The sequence below is a fragment of the Crocuta crocuta genome, unplaced genomic scaffold (assembly GCF_008692635.1).
Source record: "Crocuta crocuta isolate KB4526 unplaced genomic scaffold, BGI_CrCroc_1.0 scaffold50, whole genome shotgun sequence".
Classification (NCBI taxonomy): domain Eukaryota; kingdom Metazoa; phylum Chordata; class Mammalia; order Carnivora; family Hyaenidae; genus Crocuta; species Crocuta crocuta.
In genome coordinates, this window is record NW_027527428.1 from 3,752,866 (window position 1) to 3,769,565 (window position 16,700).

Sequence of the window (16,700 nt, forward strand, 5' to 3'; positions counted from 1 at the left end):
TATTTCAAGATCTTATTTTTATGTTTTTAAATATATTTTTATATTTTTGCTTTTAGAGAGAGAAGCAGGGGAGAGGGGCAGAGGGAGAGAGAGAGAGAGAATTTTTTTTTTCTTTTTATATTTGTATATTTTGGGGAGAGAGAGACAGTGCATGCATACAGCGGGGAAGGGTCAGAAAGGGAGGGAGACACAGAATCCGAAGCAGGCTCCAGGCTTCCAGCTGTCAGGATAGAGCCCAACGCGGGGCTCAAACCCACGGACCACGAGACCATGACGTGAGCTGAAGTTGAATGCTTAACTGACTGAGCCTCCCAGGCGCCCCCCCCAAAATAGAATTTTAATTCCTGTGTCCGTGTTGTCTAATGAAGGAAGTGATGACCGAGGGCGCCCTAGGCAAGCATTCACTACTGTGCTAGATAGCCTCCTTCCATACACAGTGTCCTACCTCCTGGGCAGTCATGGTCAGGGGTGTGCTCATTTTGGAACACTGGGTCTGGGTCAGGCAGCCTGTGGAGAGCCCTCTGGGCTACTGCGGTGTTTGTGGAGGCGGCTAGAAAGGCCAGGTGGACCCTGATGGACCTCCTCGACATTTTTTTAGTCTCGGACGCAAGGACAGTATTTCCTGTTCTCCGGAGACTCACTATCAAAGAAGAATCTTACTCCATTTTCTGAGATCACAGCCTGCCCTTCCTGAGCACGTGGAAACGCGTCTATCCTTCCCACCTCCTCTCCTCGTGGAGAAACTCGTCTGATGGGAAGGGGGATGTGCGCTGCGGCCGGTGCCGCAGCGTCAAGCACGATCTGAAAGAAATATGACGCGAGAACCAAGTTTTTCCTGGTGAATTTGTTTATTTCACACTTACTGAGAGACGACTGTATGCTGGGCTCCTGGGTGACTCCGTGATGGAAGATGGTCATCGTGCTGACAGCTCGGAGCCCGGAGCCTGCTTCGGATTCTGTGCCTCCCTCTCTCTCTGCCCCTCCCCGCTGGTGCTCTGTTTCTCTGTCTCTCAAAAATAAATAAACCTTAAAAAGGCAGCTCCGGGAAGGCCGAGGATATAATTTACGCAGGAAAACTCCATCCTGCCCACAGCCAGCCCTGACTGCCCAGAGCGAATTAACGGCCAAATGGCACTGCAGGCTACCTGCGGCGTTAATAATTGCCGTGTAGAAGGCAGCTTTGTGGAGAGCCTTTTCTGGGTTGGCAGGAGATTGATTTTTGATGATACCTCCCCAACACAGGGCCCTGGTGCTGCAGACACGCAGATGAGGTCCTGACCTCGCGGAGGCTGCCTGCCAGGCAGAGGCTGATGAGACTCTGATGAACAGACAGTGATGGGTTCTGTGAAGGGGACCAGGGAGGGGAGAGAGCCGGGGTCAGGGACAGCCTCCCCGGGGAGTGAGCGGGTGAAGGGAGGAGGCAGGCCACGAGGAAGATATGGGCAGACCCCGGGCTGAGCCAAAGGGACGGGAATGCAAGGCCCAGAGTCGGGAGCTGCTTGGCACAGACAAAGACCAAATGCCTGGCTGGAGCTGAGCCAACGAGGGACCAGGAGGGAGGGGCAGCTAGTGTTGGCAAAATAGAATTAAAAACACATCTCCCGACCCAAAACCCTCTCCGCAGAGGTGGACGAGAAAGAAAACACTTTTGCTGGGGCGCCTGGGTGGCTTAGTCGGTTGAGCGTCCGACTTTCGCTTAGGTCATGATCTCGCGGTTCGTGGGTTCGAGCCCCGCGTCGGGCTCTGTGCTGACTGCCAGCTNCGGATTCAATGCGCTTTGCAGGCAATCCTCTAAGAGATGGCAACGACGGAAAGAAACCTTGCCCTTGGATGCAGCCGAGAGAGCACATTTACAACATAAACAGGGACGGGTCCTCCGGTGAGAGGGCTTCACAGTGCACCTGGCACGCAGAGTTCATCCTATCTCCACTCGGTGGTCGGGAAAACCAGCTGCGTGGGCTCACCGGCTGTAAACAAAACAAGAGAAATAGGGCTCGTGCTGCCCACAGACGCTGGGCGATGGAGGTGCTATCTTCCTTGATCACATTTCAAAGAGATGCTTCCAGAGTCTTTGAGAAAGACCTTCCTTCGTCCAGCAAGAGGGTTCTTTAGCCTTCAAAAGACTCACAACATTTCAAACAGAGAAAGAACTCACATTTTCTAAAGCGAATGCCCTAAGAAAAGGGAGAAGGGAAAGAGCTTTCTAGCCTTACTTTCAACAGGGGAATTAAGCCTCTTATTTTTCACTTGTGTTTGCTCCTACCCTAGGAAAGCTGAGCATGTGGGTCTTACAAGTCTTGGTAGGGAGTTTCGGTTCATTCTGGGCCTGATGAGCAGGCCGGGAGGGGGGCTCGAGCTGGACAACGTTCTACAGGCTCAGCCTGGGTGCTGGGTGGACACCAGGGCCCCCAGGCTTAGCCTGACCTTCTCAGCCAGGAGGGAGGGGACTTTGGAGGCTCCAGAAGGTTGAGAGCGATACTGATTTCTTTTTATGCCAAGTAACCAGGCAGCTCTGCTGACTACAGCACTCGTGGTGCGTTCTTTTTATTGTTCTGCTCGAGTCCTGAATTCCTGCGGAATAAGCATCATATGGTCATTACGGTACCTAACGTTCTCCCCCTTTCCTGGTCTTTTCTCTAGGATGCTCTCTCCCAAACGTTTCAAACGTCTCCCTAAAAGGCGGAAGTAAAGTAGAGCCTTGGGAAACAAGAATCTGGGGAGCTATTTATGGGAAGAGCAAAGAAATACGAAGGAAGACAGTGGCATAGCAAAGCAAGGAAGGTAGAGAGGAATGCGTGCAACCACAGGGCAAGGCTTTGAATGTGCCCAGGTCCTGATAAAGCAAGCAAAGAGAGAGGGCATTACCCAAATCAGACCAAAACCAGTTTTTTTTCTTTTCTTTTCTTTTCCTTTTCTTTTCTTTTCTTTTCTTTTCTTTTCTTTTCTTTTCTTTTCTTTTCTTTTCTTTTCTTTTCNGCAAGGCTTTGAATGTGCCCAGGTCCTGATAAAGCAAGCAAAGAGAGAGGGCATTACCCATATCAGACCAAAACCAGTTTTTTTCTTTTCTTTTCTTTTCTTTTCTCTTCTTTTCTTTTCAGGCTTTCCACCTGGATCTTTGTGCTCCCCTCGTTCTTTATGTCCCCGTCAGTAGAATATTCCATCTAAACAAACAGGTCTCTGAAAAGAAGCAAACTAATTACATAGTTTCTTTTATGCTTGTAGCACGGAATCTTAAATAGAATTACACCCCGACGGCCTCTGAAAGTTTCCTCTCTGCCTGGCAGGCTGAGTGTTGAGATCAACCAGCTCACCTGAATTTATGTGACATTTCCTTTTGTTGTTGTTGTTGGTTTGTGTTAGAGCACTCACCCTATTTCCGAACCGCAGGCTGGTCAGAAACAAGAAACTAATTGAATCTTTTCAGTACGTCTATAGGAAGATTCGTTTTGCTTGTTTTCATGTTTTTGCAAGGTCTTGGCTCTCAGAGGGGCACAGTTAAATTCACGGCGTACACGATGCTTTTACCGTGGAGACCTTTATCACCTAACCGTCCAAGTGCCACCAATAAAGGCAGCTGTTTGCCAAATCATAATAAGAAGGACCTTCGGCGACTTTGGGAATGAAAGTCTATTAATCCTTGGGTAGCCCTCTTCCTTCTTGGGGTGGGAAGGCTGTTTTTCTGCAGCTCAGGGCTCTAACGGGACATCAGTGGGCTCCACAGCTGGCAGGCTCCTTCTGGCAGCAAATGCATTTCATCCGCCACCCCGTCTCTCTCGTTACAGCCTGCCACGATTTAGCTGTATAACCTTAACCAAATCACACGTTAATGGTATCAGGATAACAGCCCACAAAGGCAGACTCTGTTCTAAGCAGTTACTATATTGTCTTATTCCTCATCACAACCTAACGAAGTTGACAGTTAAAATCCCCGTTTTACCATTTTACAGATAAAGTGAAACACACAGTAACTTGCCCGAGGCCACTCAGCTGGGAAGTAGCTCAGGCCAGGATTTGGGCACTTCCGCCACTCCACTGTGTGGCCAAGGGCTTTGTGAAGAAGTACACATCATCTGTAACATGAGCTGGTTGACCAGATGGCCCCAAACGTCCCAACGAGCCCCATAAGTGTCTGTGATGTTCAGCGGCTCACTAGTTTGCACGCTGAAGAGGAGTTCTCCATACTGGCTCTGTTCCTTCCCCAGAACATACGCCAGCAGGCAAGTTCGGAAATCACTGCAGGCAGGAGAAACTGAGTAGAACTCTTCTTCATGGACAAATCATTCATGGAGCTCTACCGTGTCTGACAGGGTCTTGCCCGACATCATCATTCATATACTAGATGACAATTCTTAAGTCTGATGGAGCTCTGAAAGCTTCTGGAATCAACTGGTTCTTGGGTTGTTGAATGAAATTAAAATTAAGCCTTCTGGGGCGCCTGGTGGCTTAGTCGGTTAAGCGTCCGACTTTCGCTTAGGTCATGATCTCGCGGTTCGTGGGTTCGAGCCCCGCGTCGGGCTCTGTGCTGACTGCCAGCTCAGAGCCTGGAGCCTGTTTCAGTCTGTGACTCCCTCTCTCTCTGACCCTCCCCTGCTCACGCTGTCTCTCTCTCTCTCTCTCCCAGAAATAAATAAAACATTAAAAAAAAAAAGTTAAGCCTTCTGTACCCCAAGTGGCTCCTCTGTCCTTCGCACTCACATACACCCTACCAAGATTTGATCGATCATGTTTATTACATGTCTTATTTGCGTCTCCCTTGACAATACAGTGAGGTTTTTTTTTGAGCCAGGGACCACAACTCATTTGTATGTACTTCTAGGCATTTAGTGAATGTGTGGCAAATCGAAGGAATGAAAACAAAACAAAATGAAACAAATACACAATAACATACGTAGTGTAAGCCTTGGCAGGCTTTTTTCTTCTCTGGCTTTTTTGTAATCCAAATGCTTAATTTAAGCCTTACTTGCCAAGGCATCCTCTTCAAAGAGGCTTCTGCTTCTAGGACAGCTATCTCCAATAAACACATTGCCAGCCACACGGCTTGATAAAGAGCCAGCTGTGTCCCCCTCCCCGCCCCAGGCTCCTTCCTTGTAGAGATCTTGGTTGATTTCAGGAACTGACCACTGAGGCTGCTTGCCTGGTCTTTCCCCTCACTTTAAAGTCCTGCTGTTATGTTTTCAAATCACTAGGAAAGGCTGAGCCCCCCGATCCCTAGGCTCCTACCCTCCCCCCCCAGTAAAAGCAGAACTCCGGGCCTGTGCACTCTCTGTCACTCGACCTGTGTGGCCTCAGGGATGTGGTGTAATTTCCAGGTCCTGTAAGCCATAGACCTCTAGTTTTCAAAATTTCCTGATGGTTGTGGCTGAAGAGCGCCACATAGTAAGAACCCCAAGGGCTGGTGACACTGGTTTGGAAGGAGGAAACATCTGAGGGAAGTTCCCAGGGGCTGAGACTGGCGTAAGACCTCATAAGACTCTTGTGTTTTAGCCTAGATGTCAGGATTCAGTGTGATCAGAGAAGAGCTCAGCTTAGTCCGGGAAAAGGGCTCGGGAAGAGAATGACCTCAAGCTCTTCAGGCCCATTATTATTACGGTGGACACCCAGAACGTCCTGCAAAATGGAAATTTCACTTAAGTTTTGAAGGGGCCTGAGGCCAGACCTCCCCAAGGCGGACCGCTTTGGCAAGAAGATTCTTTTTAATTTCAAAGTAATCAAAACCCAGCAGATTCAGGGAAAGCTCTTTATCTCCGGGTGCACACCCCACCCAATGGCCTAAAGAGAACTTAGACAGAGGACCTGCTCCAGGGACAGAGCTGTCACCATAGATAACTTCGTTAGGATACGAACAGGGAGGCTAGACAGGGAGGGACCCAGCAGGGCCTGTGTGATCAAAGTCCTCTCTGTCACATTATTTCTGAGGAGCCCAACCCACATTTGCACACTGAGCATTTACTGGTTTTCCTCTTCCTGAGAATTGCATTCCTTCCGTTGGAAGTCCCAGATCCCTACCCCCTCCTCCTTAGTTCAGGGTGACAGACACACTTCCTGGTGCCTGTCTTTGCAATTTCCACGTACGTGTGGCTTCTCCAGACGTACACAATGAAATCTGATTTGCTCCTTAATCTATCTCATGTCTAGTTGACTCTTAGCTCAGCCAGAAGGATTTTGAAAGGAGCAGGAAATTCTTGCCCCACAACAGTTACCTGCATAACATGGCCATTCCACGCATCCGACACTTCCGAGGATTCTTTTTGTGCTATAAAACTTTCCTATGCCAAGACCCGTAACACGTACTCTGGAGAAGACAGAGGGTAAATGAGGGTCTTTACTGACGTACTTGCGATAACAACCTAGAAGGATGTCCATGAAAGATGTCCTGGTTTTGCGCCCCTTCTGTGCCCTGCCTGTTAAGAAGAAAATACCATTTCTCTAGACTCAAAATACCAGCCTATTTTTGGCTAATATTTGAGTTTTGACTCAAACCTTCTTCCCAAGATTCAAATTTCAAAAATGAGGCCCTCAGACAGACTGGTACCTTGAAAATGGAAAAGGGCTGGACTTCCTCCAAAGGCTCTGAGTAGGAAGTACCTCGTGGCCGCACCAACGAGTCACGGTGGTTGAGTAAGCCCAGTAGCTCCGGGGAGTGGTCAAAATCCAGCTTCTCTGTCACATGTGCCGAGGTGTTGAGTAGTATTCGCCGCGCTGTTCCAGGACTATGGCCAAGACTCAAAGCTGAGGACCAGAGATGCCAAGTGGCCGTGGGTGGGGGCAGCGATGTAGACAAGACCACCAGTGGGGTGGGCAGGGGAGCCTGTGACTCCTGCTTCCTGAGCGCAGCACCTGCAGCGTGGGGCTGCCCCCAGGACGCACCTTTTGGGAGGCAGTCGCTTTTGCGAAAAATTGACACACGTCCCCTAGGGGCTTGGAGTTCATACAGGGGAACACACAGACTGCTCACGATACCGAGGCTCTTGTTTCCAGTCTGGAGATTTCTGAAGGCAGAATCCTCGCGAGACTGGCCCGAGCCAACGGAGCCTGAAAACACTGTGTGAGGCTGGGAATGAGGATGGGGGTGCCCCTATGCCAGTCTCCTGGGGCCCCTGGAAGCTGCAGAAAAGCCTGGGCATTTTCCTGAGTTTCCATAAGAAGCACAAAGGTCAGAGGAAGGGCAGGCCCCACGGGCTGTCCAGGTGGCCTCTAGACCAAACCAAATCTTAGAGATTGGGAAGTAGACACCTGTGAGGTCAGGGAAGACTAGGCTGACCTTTCTGAGGGCGGTTCGGTGATGGAGGGGTAGCTGGGAAGCCAGGCCTTGCGGAGAGAAGGGGGTGGGAGGCACCACCAAACCCCCGTCCCCCAGGGTCCCCATTCTGCCAGCAGCCACGGTCGGCATCCCAGTGTGGACCAGGGGGGAGGCCACCGAGCTCTGAGCCAGATACGCAAGTGCAGTTTGAAGCAGAGCCAACCTGAGTGTTACTGGGTGCGGTGACCGAGCCTGCCAAGGGGCCGCTAAGGGACAGAGCGGGGAGCTGGCACAGACAGGCTGCCAGCCAACAGAGAATTGTTTCGTGGTGCTGCCCCGACTCCCCGAGGCTCAGTGAAACTGCTCTCAAATTCTTGTCTGGAGCACACGCCGCCTGCCCCTCTGACACTCACAGTTCTGTCCCGAGAGACCCTTTTCTCAGACAGCCTGGAGCGTTCTCGGCTACCCTTCGATTTGGGACACCGAGGAGCCAACAGTGACTGTTCCTTAGCACCCCAAGGGTAGGCCTTGAACTTGAGAGATGTCTGGTTGTGACCCCTCAGACCGGTGTGGGTCAGAGGAAGCCGGGACAAAGGGGATCGCATATCACTTGAGAAGTTTGTTCTTTCAGGGAATTCACAAGAATAAGAGGGAGGTTTGCTGATGGGAAAGGCAGTTCCCGGTGAGTCAGGAGCCCTTCTGACCACAGAGGGAAGGACTGTGCCGAGGACAATCGCCTCTGGGGATAACAGGCGGGCTGCGTGGCCTGGGACAAAGCAAGTCCTCAGGGGCACTGTGCATTAATTGTTTAACTCTAACCTGCATTCAGTGTCACTTAGCCACCTCATGCTTCTACGGTGTTCTGACACTCCCTTGACAGCTTCCTGACGCCCCGGTTTCTGTGTTTGCATTTCTGTTACTACAGTAAATCAGTAATGTTAGATAAGGAAAAGCAAGTAGATCCTCCAGGCCGCAACATAAAATGAAGCCTGTCATAAAAAATGAGTAGGTAAACAACTCAGGATTACACCCAAAGGCGCTCCAATGGACGAGGGTCGCATGTCCTCCTGATTCTCCTGGTCGGGAAAGCTGGTCTTCCAAGGCCGGCCTGAAACTACTATTGCCGCCCCTCCTACCTCCTTCCCTCCTTCCACCCCACCTGCTGGGGTCCTGGGTGCAGCTGGAGAGCAAGCCCCCACCNCCCACCCCCTCACATCTGGCCTCCACCACCAGCGGTGGCACTGGAATTCAGTCCTCTCTCTAAATCCCATTTTCCACAGAAAGAAACCAGAGATCTCTGGACAAGCAGCCGATTAGGCTCCAGAGCAGGAAATGGACAGATGGATTTGGGACATCTTGTTATGCCAGAGAGCAAGGAAGCTATCAACGATGAATCACATCAGAAGTTCATGGAGTCTAGTAAATGACTGGCCTGTATTCTTCAAAAATGTCAAGGTTACAGAGGACAAAGAGACTGAGGAGCTGGTCCAGATGAAGGGAGATAAGAGAACCAAAGACAGTGTTTAATTTCTTGGATTGGATCCTGGAATAGTTTTCTTTTTTAATGTTTATTTATTTTTGAGAGAGAGAGAGAGCAAGAGTGAGAGCACGAGAAGGGGAAGGGCAGAGAGAGAGGGGACAGAGGATCAGAAGTGGGCTCCGATTTGTTTGAAGAAGAAAATACTTAGGGCTCAGTTGGCTCAGCATCCGACTTCAGCTCAGGTCATGATCTCACGGTCCGTGAGTTCGAGTTCCGCCATCAAGCTCTCTGTTGTCAATGTGGAGTCCGCTTCGGATCCTCTATTCTCCTCTCTCTGCCCCTTCCTTGTTCACGCTCTCTCTCAAAAATGAATAAACGTTAAAAAAAAAAACCCACCTTGTTGGGACAACTGGCAAAGTGCAAATAAGTCATAGACTATGGCCCCAAACACTGCGCTTGAACAACAGGCTTTAGAGCTAACGACCAGTTTGCAGGAAATACGGGGTATAGAAGACTAGGGAAGGGCACCGTCAGCCAAATCCAGAAGGTGAACTATTCTAGAAGACATATGAGTGACCTGGTTTCTCTATTAAGTCAGTGTCATTTAAAACAAACAAGAAAAATGGGTGCCTGGGTGCCCCAGTTTGTAGAGCACGCAACTCTTGATCTTGGGGCTGTAGGTTCGAGCCTCATGTTAGGTATGAGATTGTTTAAAAATAAAATCTTAAAAATAAAAAATTAAAAATAAATAAAAGAAACAAAAAAAAAAAAGAGGAGGGTAGACTGTTAGCTAATAAGAGAGACTTGAAGGGCGCCTGGGTGGCTCAGTTGGTTAAGCATCCAACTCTTGATTTCAGCTCGGGTCATGATCCCAGGGTCATGGGATGGAAGCCCTAAGTAGGGTGAGTGTAGAGCCTGCTTGGGCTTCTCTCTCTCAATCTCTCTCTCTCTCCCTCTGCCCCTCTCCCCTGCTCCCATGCTCTCTCTCTCTAAAAATATAATAAAATAAAAAATGAAATTGATATGACACAGATTAGTACGAGAAAACCACATTTAATTTTATACATATGGGAACCCCACATCCATGAGAGGTTCAAAGACAGAAAGGTCAAATGAGGTGTGTATGTCGTCCTGAGCTGAGGAACGGGATGGAATCCTGGGCTTCCCAGGGGAGGAGGGCAACTCACAGGGCAGTAAGAAAAAGAACAGGTGCTTGGTAATTACAGGTTTGCCCTGCCACATCGACGGATCACTCAGATAAACTTAATCTCTGTAAAATCTCCCATTCTGGGATAGACCCCCAATTTAAATTCTTCTAGGTAGTTAAGACCCAGTCTAAAGTTTCTCTTGAGTCTGCAGGTCTTGACTGCATTTGGCTCAAAATACCCCAACTGCCAAAGTGGAACATTCTGGGGAGACTTGCTCTGACCCCCTTCCGCGGGTATTTTATACACACAAACCAACGTTATGGTTCAAGTTGAGATCTTCTTTGATCACCAGTCTGATTCCATTCTTCCCCCTTCCCGTCGATCAAGAATGGGGGCATATCCAGGCCTGATTTTTGTACCTTTAGTATGTGGGTGTCGTGTCTCAATTTGTGACCCCCAGAAAGCAGAGCTGAGATAGGACTTGGTGCAGAAGGTTTATTTGGGAAGTGTCCCTAGGAGGCAGGCGTGAGGAAACAGGTGAGACACTGACGCGGGGCAGGCGGGAGGGAGGCTCCATGAGGCAGCCATGTTGGCAGGCTGACACAAAGACGGCAGCCTGGGCGTTTATCCAAGGCTCCTATTTACCATTGGTTGAGGGGTCTTCCTTGCACTTCGAGGTTGCCCTAAGGGCTGAGTCCAAACAGAAAAGGGAGAATGTGGAAGGTGCTTGAAGAGGTGTCCGAACACAACAGACTTTATGGGGCAGCCACCCGGGTACTCACTGCAAGTCCTGAGCTAAGAGTTTAGTCCGGCCACGTGCAAAGTCTAGGTGCTGGACACCTCGCTGTCCCCTCAGCCCCAGTTCTGGTTCTCTAGCCCCCATGGTGATTTGAGCCCCCAAATTGTTTTTAGCATAACTCCCCTGCCTCTCAGGTCTGCCAGAACTGGTTTCTATTCCTACCATGAACTCTGACGGATACAGTGTGTCCAGCATTTGTGGAAATGATTTCCTCTGTTTGACCCCATCTTTGGCGTCTGATATCTGTATTATCGGTGGGAAAGGAGGCAGTGAGAGTCTCACTCCGGCCTCCTCTTATACTCCACTCCTCTTACACTCTTACACGCCTCCCCTGTGAGATTCCTTGTCTGCATTTACCGTTAAGGGCTACGGGGTTGCCAGGGGCGTGGGGAGAGGGTGTCGGAAGCCATAGGTGGCTCTACTGGGTATCTTCCTGGAGAGGGGGGCTTGGTGCTTCTGGGCTGGTCTGAAAAGGTGTGGGCTATGGAGGACTCACCAGCCTGACCAGTGCGGGGGTTTCTCTAACAAGGTCACCGAGCTGGGTGTCCCGGAGGGCTCCATGCTCCAGGGGCCGCTCCAGGGCGCACAGCTCTCCTGGAGGGAGCACTTCTCTGCAGCATCCTGGGCTGTGTAGTCCCTCATTCCGGCCACTCAAGGCTTCTCAGGGCAAAGGCAGTTCAGCTACAGGCCTCCGGCCACGCAGCCAGCAGGAGGGGATTCGAATGCTTCCCGTGGCTTATGCACCTGCACCGTTGAGCTACTTACTTAGCCTCTATGCCTCAGTGTTCTTTTCTGTAAAATGCAAATAATACTCATGGTGGATGCATTGATGTGCCGCCCAGATTCCCCAGCAGGAGCGGAGGAATTTTCCCCCACTGCCGGCGCCTGTGTGGAAGCACATCACAGGAGAGAGCAGGTCCCTTTGCATTGCAGTCTGCATCCAAAGACTGATGGACAAGCAGTATTAGGGCCTGGTCCTCACACTCCATGGAGGCAGCTCTGAATGGCCACCGAGTCTGCAAAATGCCTTCCAGCGTCTGCCGGGGGCTCTCCTTCCTCCTGCAGGTGCTGACGCGGGAGCACTCCGTCCTGAACCTCTTGTACAAGGATCCCCACTTCACAGTCGTTTTCCAAAGGAGGAACTTCAGTATGTGCTCACGTTACCATATCAACTGGAATGCCAAAATGAGCCCGAAAGCAAGAACTATCCATTTTCTTTGAGATATAATTCATGTATCATACACGCCATCGATTTAAAGAGGACAATTCAGTGGCTTTTAGTATATTCACAGAGTTGTGCACACTTGGCCACAAGGGATTTTAGGATGCTTTCATTGCTTCCCCAAAGTACCCTGTACCCGTTAGTGGTGACTGCTCTTTGCCACCCCACCCCCAGGCCTAGGGAACCACTAATCTACTTTCTGTGTCTCTCAATTTGCCTATTCAGGACATTTCCTATAAATGGAATGATACAAGAGGTGGTCTTGGGGTGCCTGGGTGGCTTAGTCAGTTAAGCGTCCGACTTTCGCTTAGGTCATGATCTCGCGGTTCGTGGGTTTGAGCCCCGCGTCAGGCTCTGTGCTGACTGCCATCTCAGAGGCTGGAGCCTGTTTCAGAGTCTGTGTCTCCCTCTCTCTCTGACCCTTCCCTGCTCATGCTGTCTCTCTCTCTCTCCTAGAAATAAATAAAAATATTAAAAAAAAAAAAAGAGGTGGTCTTTTGTGTCTGGATTTTTCACTTAGTGTATCATTTTCAAGGTTTATCCATGTTGTAGCACATAAGTACTTAGTTCCTTTGTATGGCTGAATCATATTCCATTATATGGTTGGGCCACATTTTCTTTATCACCAGGTGACGGACATCTGGGTAGTTTTCACCTTTTAGCTATTATGAATAATGCTGCTATGAACATTCATGTTCAAGTTTTTCTGTGGACATAGGTATTTTGGTCTCCCGCCCCCCAGCTTTATTGAGATATAACTGACATACAACATTGTGTAAGTTTAAGGTGTGTAATGCATTGGTTTAATACACCTATATTGTGGGGAACCTGGGTGGCTCAGTCAGTTGAGTGTCTGGCTCTTGATTTTAGCTCAGGTCATCATCTCACAATTCTGGGATTGAGCCCTGTGCTGAGCACGGAGTCTGCTTGGGGTCCTCTCTCTCCCTCTTTCTCTGCCCCTCCCCTGCTTGTGCATACTCTCTCTCTTTAAACAAATTCTTTTCTAATTTAAAAAAATAATAAAAATAATTTTAAAAATTAAAAAACACACACACATACATTGCAAAATGATTTCTACCATGGTGTAAGCTAACACTTCCATCACATCCCATGATTACCATTCCTTTCTTTTAAATTTTATTTTTTTTTTAATTTTTTTTTAACATCGATTCGTTTTTGAGAGATAGAGACAGAGCATGAGTTGGTGAGGGGCAGAGAGAGAGAGAGAGAGAGGGAGACACAGAATCCGAAACAGGCTCCAAGCTCTGAGCTGTCAGCNTTGCATGCTGATTTGCATGCTGATTCTCATGTTGCATGATTTTCATGTGCTTTTTGGCCAGATCCTTTGCTCTTTCCCCCACCCTTGCTCATTTTTAAATTGGGTTATCGCCAATATTGTTTGGGTTTCGTTTCTTTCTTCCATCAAAGAAGAATGTTACTGCGTCCTTCAGAGATTTGTTGCCAAGACTTCACACAGTCCTCTGCGCTTAGCACGGTTCCAAAAAGTTGGTGAACCTTCATGTCACCTTGCCTCGAAAGTAGAAACCAAGTCAAATCATTCTGCATTACGTCACCTAGCATAGTGCTCCGCATGCGGACGGGCTCAATAGATGTCTGGAAGCATAAATGTGCCAATTCACAAGGCTCAATGTTCTAATTTGCATCTTAGGTGCTTCGTCCCCTTGCTCCCATTTCTTTCGGTGAACCTTTTCTTCTGAGAACAATTTTCTTAATTCCATTCCCCTTGCCAGCTGCCTTCCGTCCCGAAATTTCATTGCCGGTATCACTGAAGCTGATTATAAGACAAGCAAAGACACCACCCAACAGGGCTGAGATGAGTATGAGAAGCGTTTCAAGCAGCTGAATGCCTATCAGCACAACAGGGCCCCCTTTGGAGACCGAGTTCAACAGAAAGTAATTAAAGTCATTACAGAAGTGTTTGAGGTTTTCAAAAAAACCCTGATGGCAGACTGAGTTATTTAACAGTTCAGTAACTCTTAACGTCCCAGCGTGGTCTGAGGCGTAGCCCTCTTTCTCATTTGTAGAGAACTAGGCCACTGGCTGGTTCAAAGATTGGAGATGGACGGGGGAGGGCGTTCCTGCTAGGGTGTGGACGGATTTAGGTGTCCGACCAGAAACGTGTCAACTGTATTGCTCCGGTCAAGTATGAGTCCTACTTGATTGCACTCTTACTCGGAGGTGCTTTGGTAAACCCAGCTGGGTAATCATGTTTACCAGGGAAACCTGCCCGGGTCATGATGGGGAAGGGCAGGCACAGGTGAGGAAGGTGTCTCGTTTCACCTTGCCCCTTTTTTTTTATTTTTTTATTTTTTTAAAATGTTTTATTATTTCCGAGAGAGGGAGAGAGACAGCGGGAGCAGGGGAGGATCAGAGAGAGTGGGATACAGAATCCGAAACAGGCTCCAGGCTCTGAGCTGTCAGCCCAGAGCCCGACGCGGGGCTCGAACCCACGAATCATGAGATCATGACCTGAGCCAAAGTCGGACGCTTAACCGACTGAGCCACCCAGGCGCCCCTCGCCTTGCCCCTTCTTGAAGGTAAACCCAATACCAAGGCACCACGGCGGGAACACGGGTGCGCGCACTTGTGCGATCTGGAGGGTCTGCTAGATTATACCCTCGGCCCGGTATAACCAGGAATGTGAAAAACAAAGTATATGTGTGTGCGTGTTGCATTCAGCTGTAGAACAGGTGTGTCTTAAACCCTGGGCCCCTGGAGGGCGGGGCTGGGCAGTGCTGGGGGAAGAAGGTGGGGACGGTGCGCTCCTGGGTGCAGGGACCAGAGCGACTACACATCCGGGGAGCGGGGGTGGGGGGTCCTAGCACGATGCACTGCTTAGGGAGAGAACTGGGAGCCAGCTCCTGGCCGCCCAGCTCACCAGGCCGCACCCCGACGCGGCGGGGTACTCGGCGCGGGCCCCGACCTCCCGACTGGAGCCAGGAAGTGGAGACGCCCGGAGGCGCACAATGAGCGCCTGGGTAGCTGCAAACCCCTAGCAAGGTCACCGCAAAGGCCAGACCCTACACGCGGCGGGGGCGGGGCCTGCCGTGGGCGGGGCCTACTGTGGGCGGGACGGACCAGATAGCACTTCTGATTGGACAAGTGCCCCTGTCCGTCACTGAGGAAATGCGACAGGACGTCCGGGACGTGCCACCTCGGGGGAAGGCGGGCTCTGGCTAGATGGGAGGATGCGGTACCCAGTAGGAGTCAAGAGCCCTGCCTTCGCGAGAGATTGGCAGATGCCCCAACCACTGAGGCATCGCGGAGGGATACCGGTCGTGGGCGGAGATAGCTTGCGGCACTTGCGCGTTTCTAGGTGCCGGGCGCCTCCTATCTATAAAAAGGACGCTAAGTTCAGGTGTATGAGGCTTTGGGCTGTGTTGAGTTTTTTGGTTAATTTTCTTTAGCGGGAGTTTAGGCTTGTGATTTTCCTGAAGACTCCTGAGTTTGGTAGTTTCCTGGAACTACCTAGCTTTTGTGGACTCCTTAATAGAGCACCCCCTTCCACGTTTAGGGCCAGGACTGGACACCAAGGGGCGCTGTACCCGGAGTGATGGCCGACATCCTCGGAAATTGCCGTGTTGTCCGCGTTAATGCGAAGGTTAAAGGGAGGGAATTAAGTAGAAAACAGGAAGAAACAAGAACGGAAGTTTGCAGGGCAAACAATGCAGGGAGCCCCTAAATATTTGAACGGATGCTCAGCCCTTCTCGTAACAAGAAAAATGTAAATTAAAACTTGGCTGGGCTGGCCATTGTCGCGGGTGGGGGTGGAGGGAGTGTCCCCAGCCCTGTCTGCTGCTGGCGCGACCCCGGACACACTGCTGGACTGGACTGGCTCCCTGCCTGCACCGGGCACCAGCCCCGCCCACCCTGAGCCCTGCATCTTGCACCCTGTCCCTTTTGCTGGCAGTGCTGGAGACCCGTCCACCCGTTCCCCCGACTCAGGGGACCCCTTCTCCTCTTCCTCCCCTCCCCCCACACCCTTGATGGGCTTCCCAGGCTTTCCTGAGTTCCCTCCTTCTAGGGCCCTTCACCCTTTGCCTTGGCAGGCCCCCACCTGGCTCCCACTGCTCTGCCGACCCCCTTCTCCCCCCCCAACATCTGGATAGCACAGACTTTCCAGAAACCAAAAGCTCTTCAGCCTGTCCTGAGGGGCTTCCAGTCTGGGCAGTATGGCATAGGCTTGTCTCTCTGCCCCTCCTGACTAATCTCACAAGAAATGCAGGAAATAAGAGACAACCCAAACAGGGGCGCTTGGGCAGCTCAGTCCGTTAAGTGACCGACTCTTGATCTCTACTCAGGTCACTATCTGAAAATACACTTCCACAAACAGGATGCACGCCATACAGGCAAAGGTTTATTCACAGTGGCATTATTTGAATTAGCAAAAGATGGGAACTACACAAATGTCCATCAGCAGGGGAATGGATGGAGAAAGTGGGTTGTCAGCACTAGGTAGCATTATATCTATATATTTTTTAAATATGTTTTTATTTTATTTTTTCAATATTTTTTTACTTATTTCTAGGAGAGAGAGAGAGACAGCATGAGCAGGGGAGGGTCAGAGAGAGAGGGAGACACAGACTCCAAAACAGGATCCAGGCTCTGAGCCGGCAGTCAGCACAGAGCCCGACGCGGGGCTCGAACCCACGAACCGCGAGATCATGACCTAAGCGAAAGTCGGACGCTCAACCGACTAAGCCACCCAGGCGCCCCTAAATATGTTTTTAAAAAATATATATTTTTAATGTTTTATTTATTTCTGAGAGAGAAAGCGTGAGCAGGGGAGG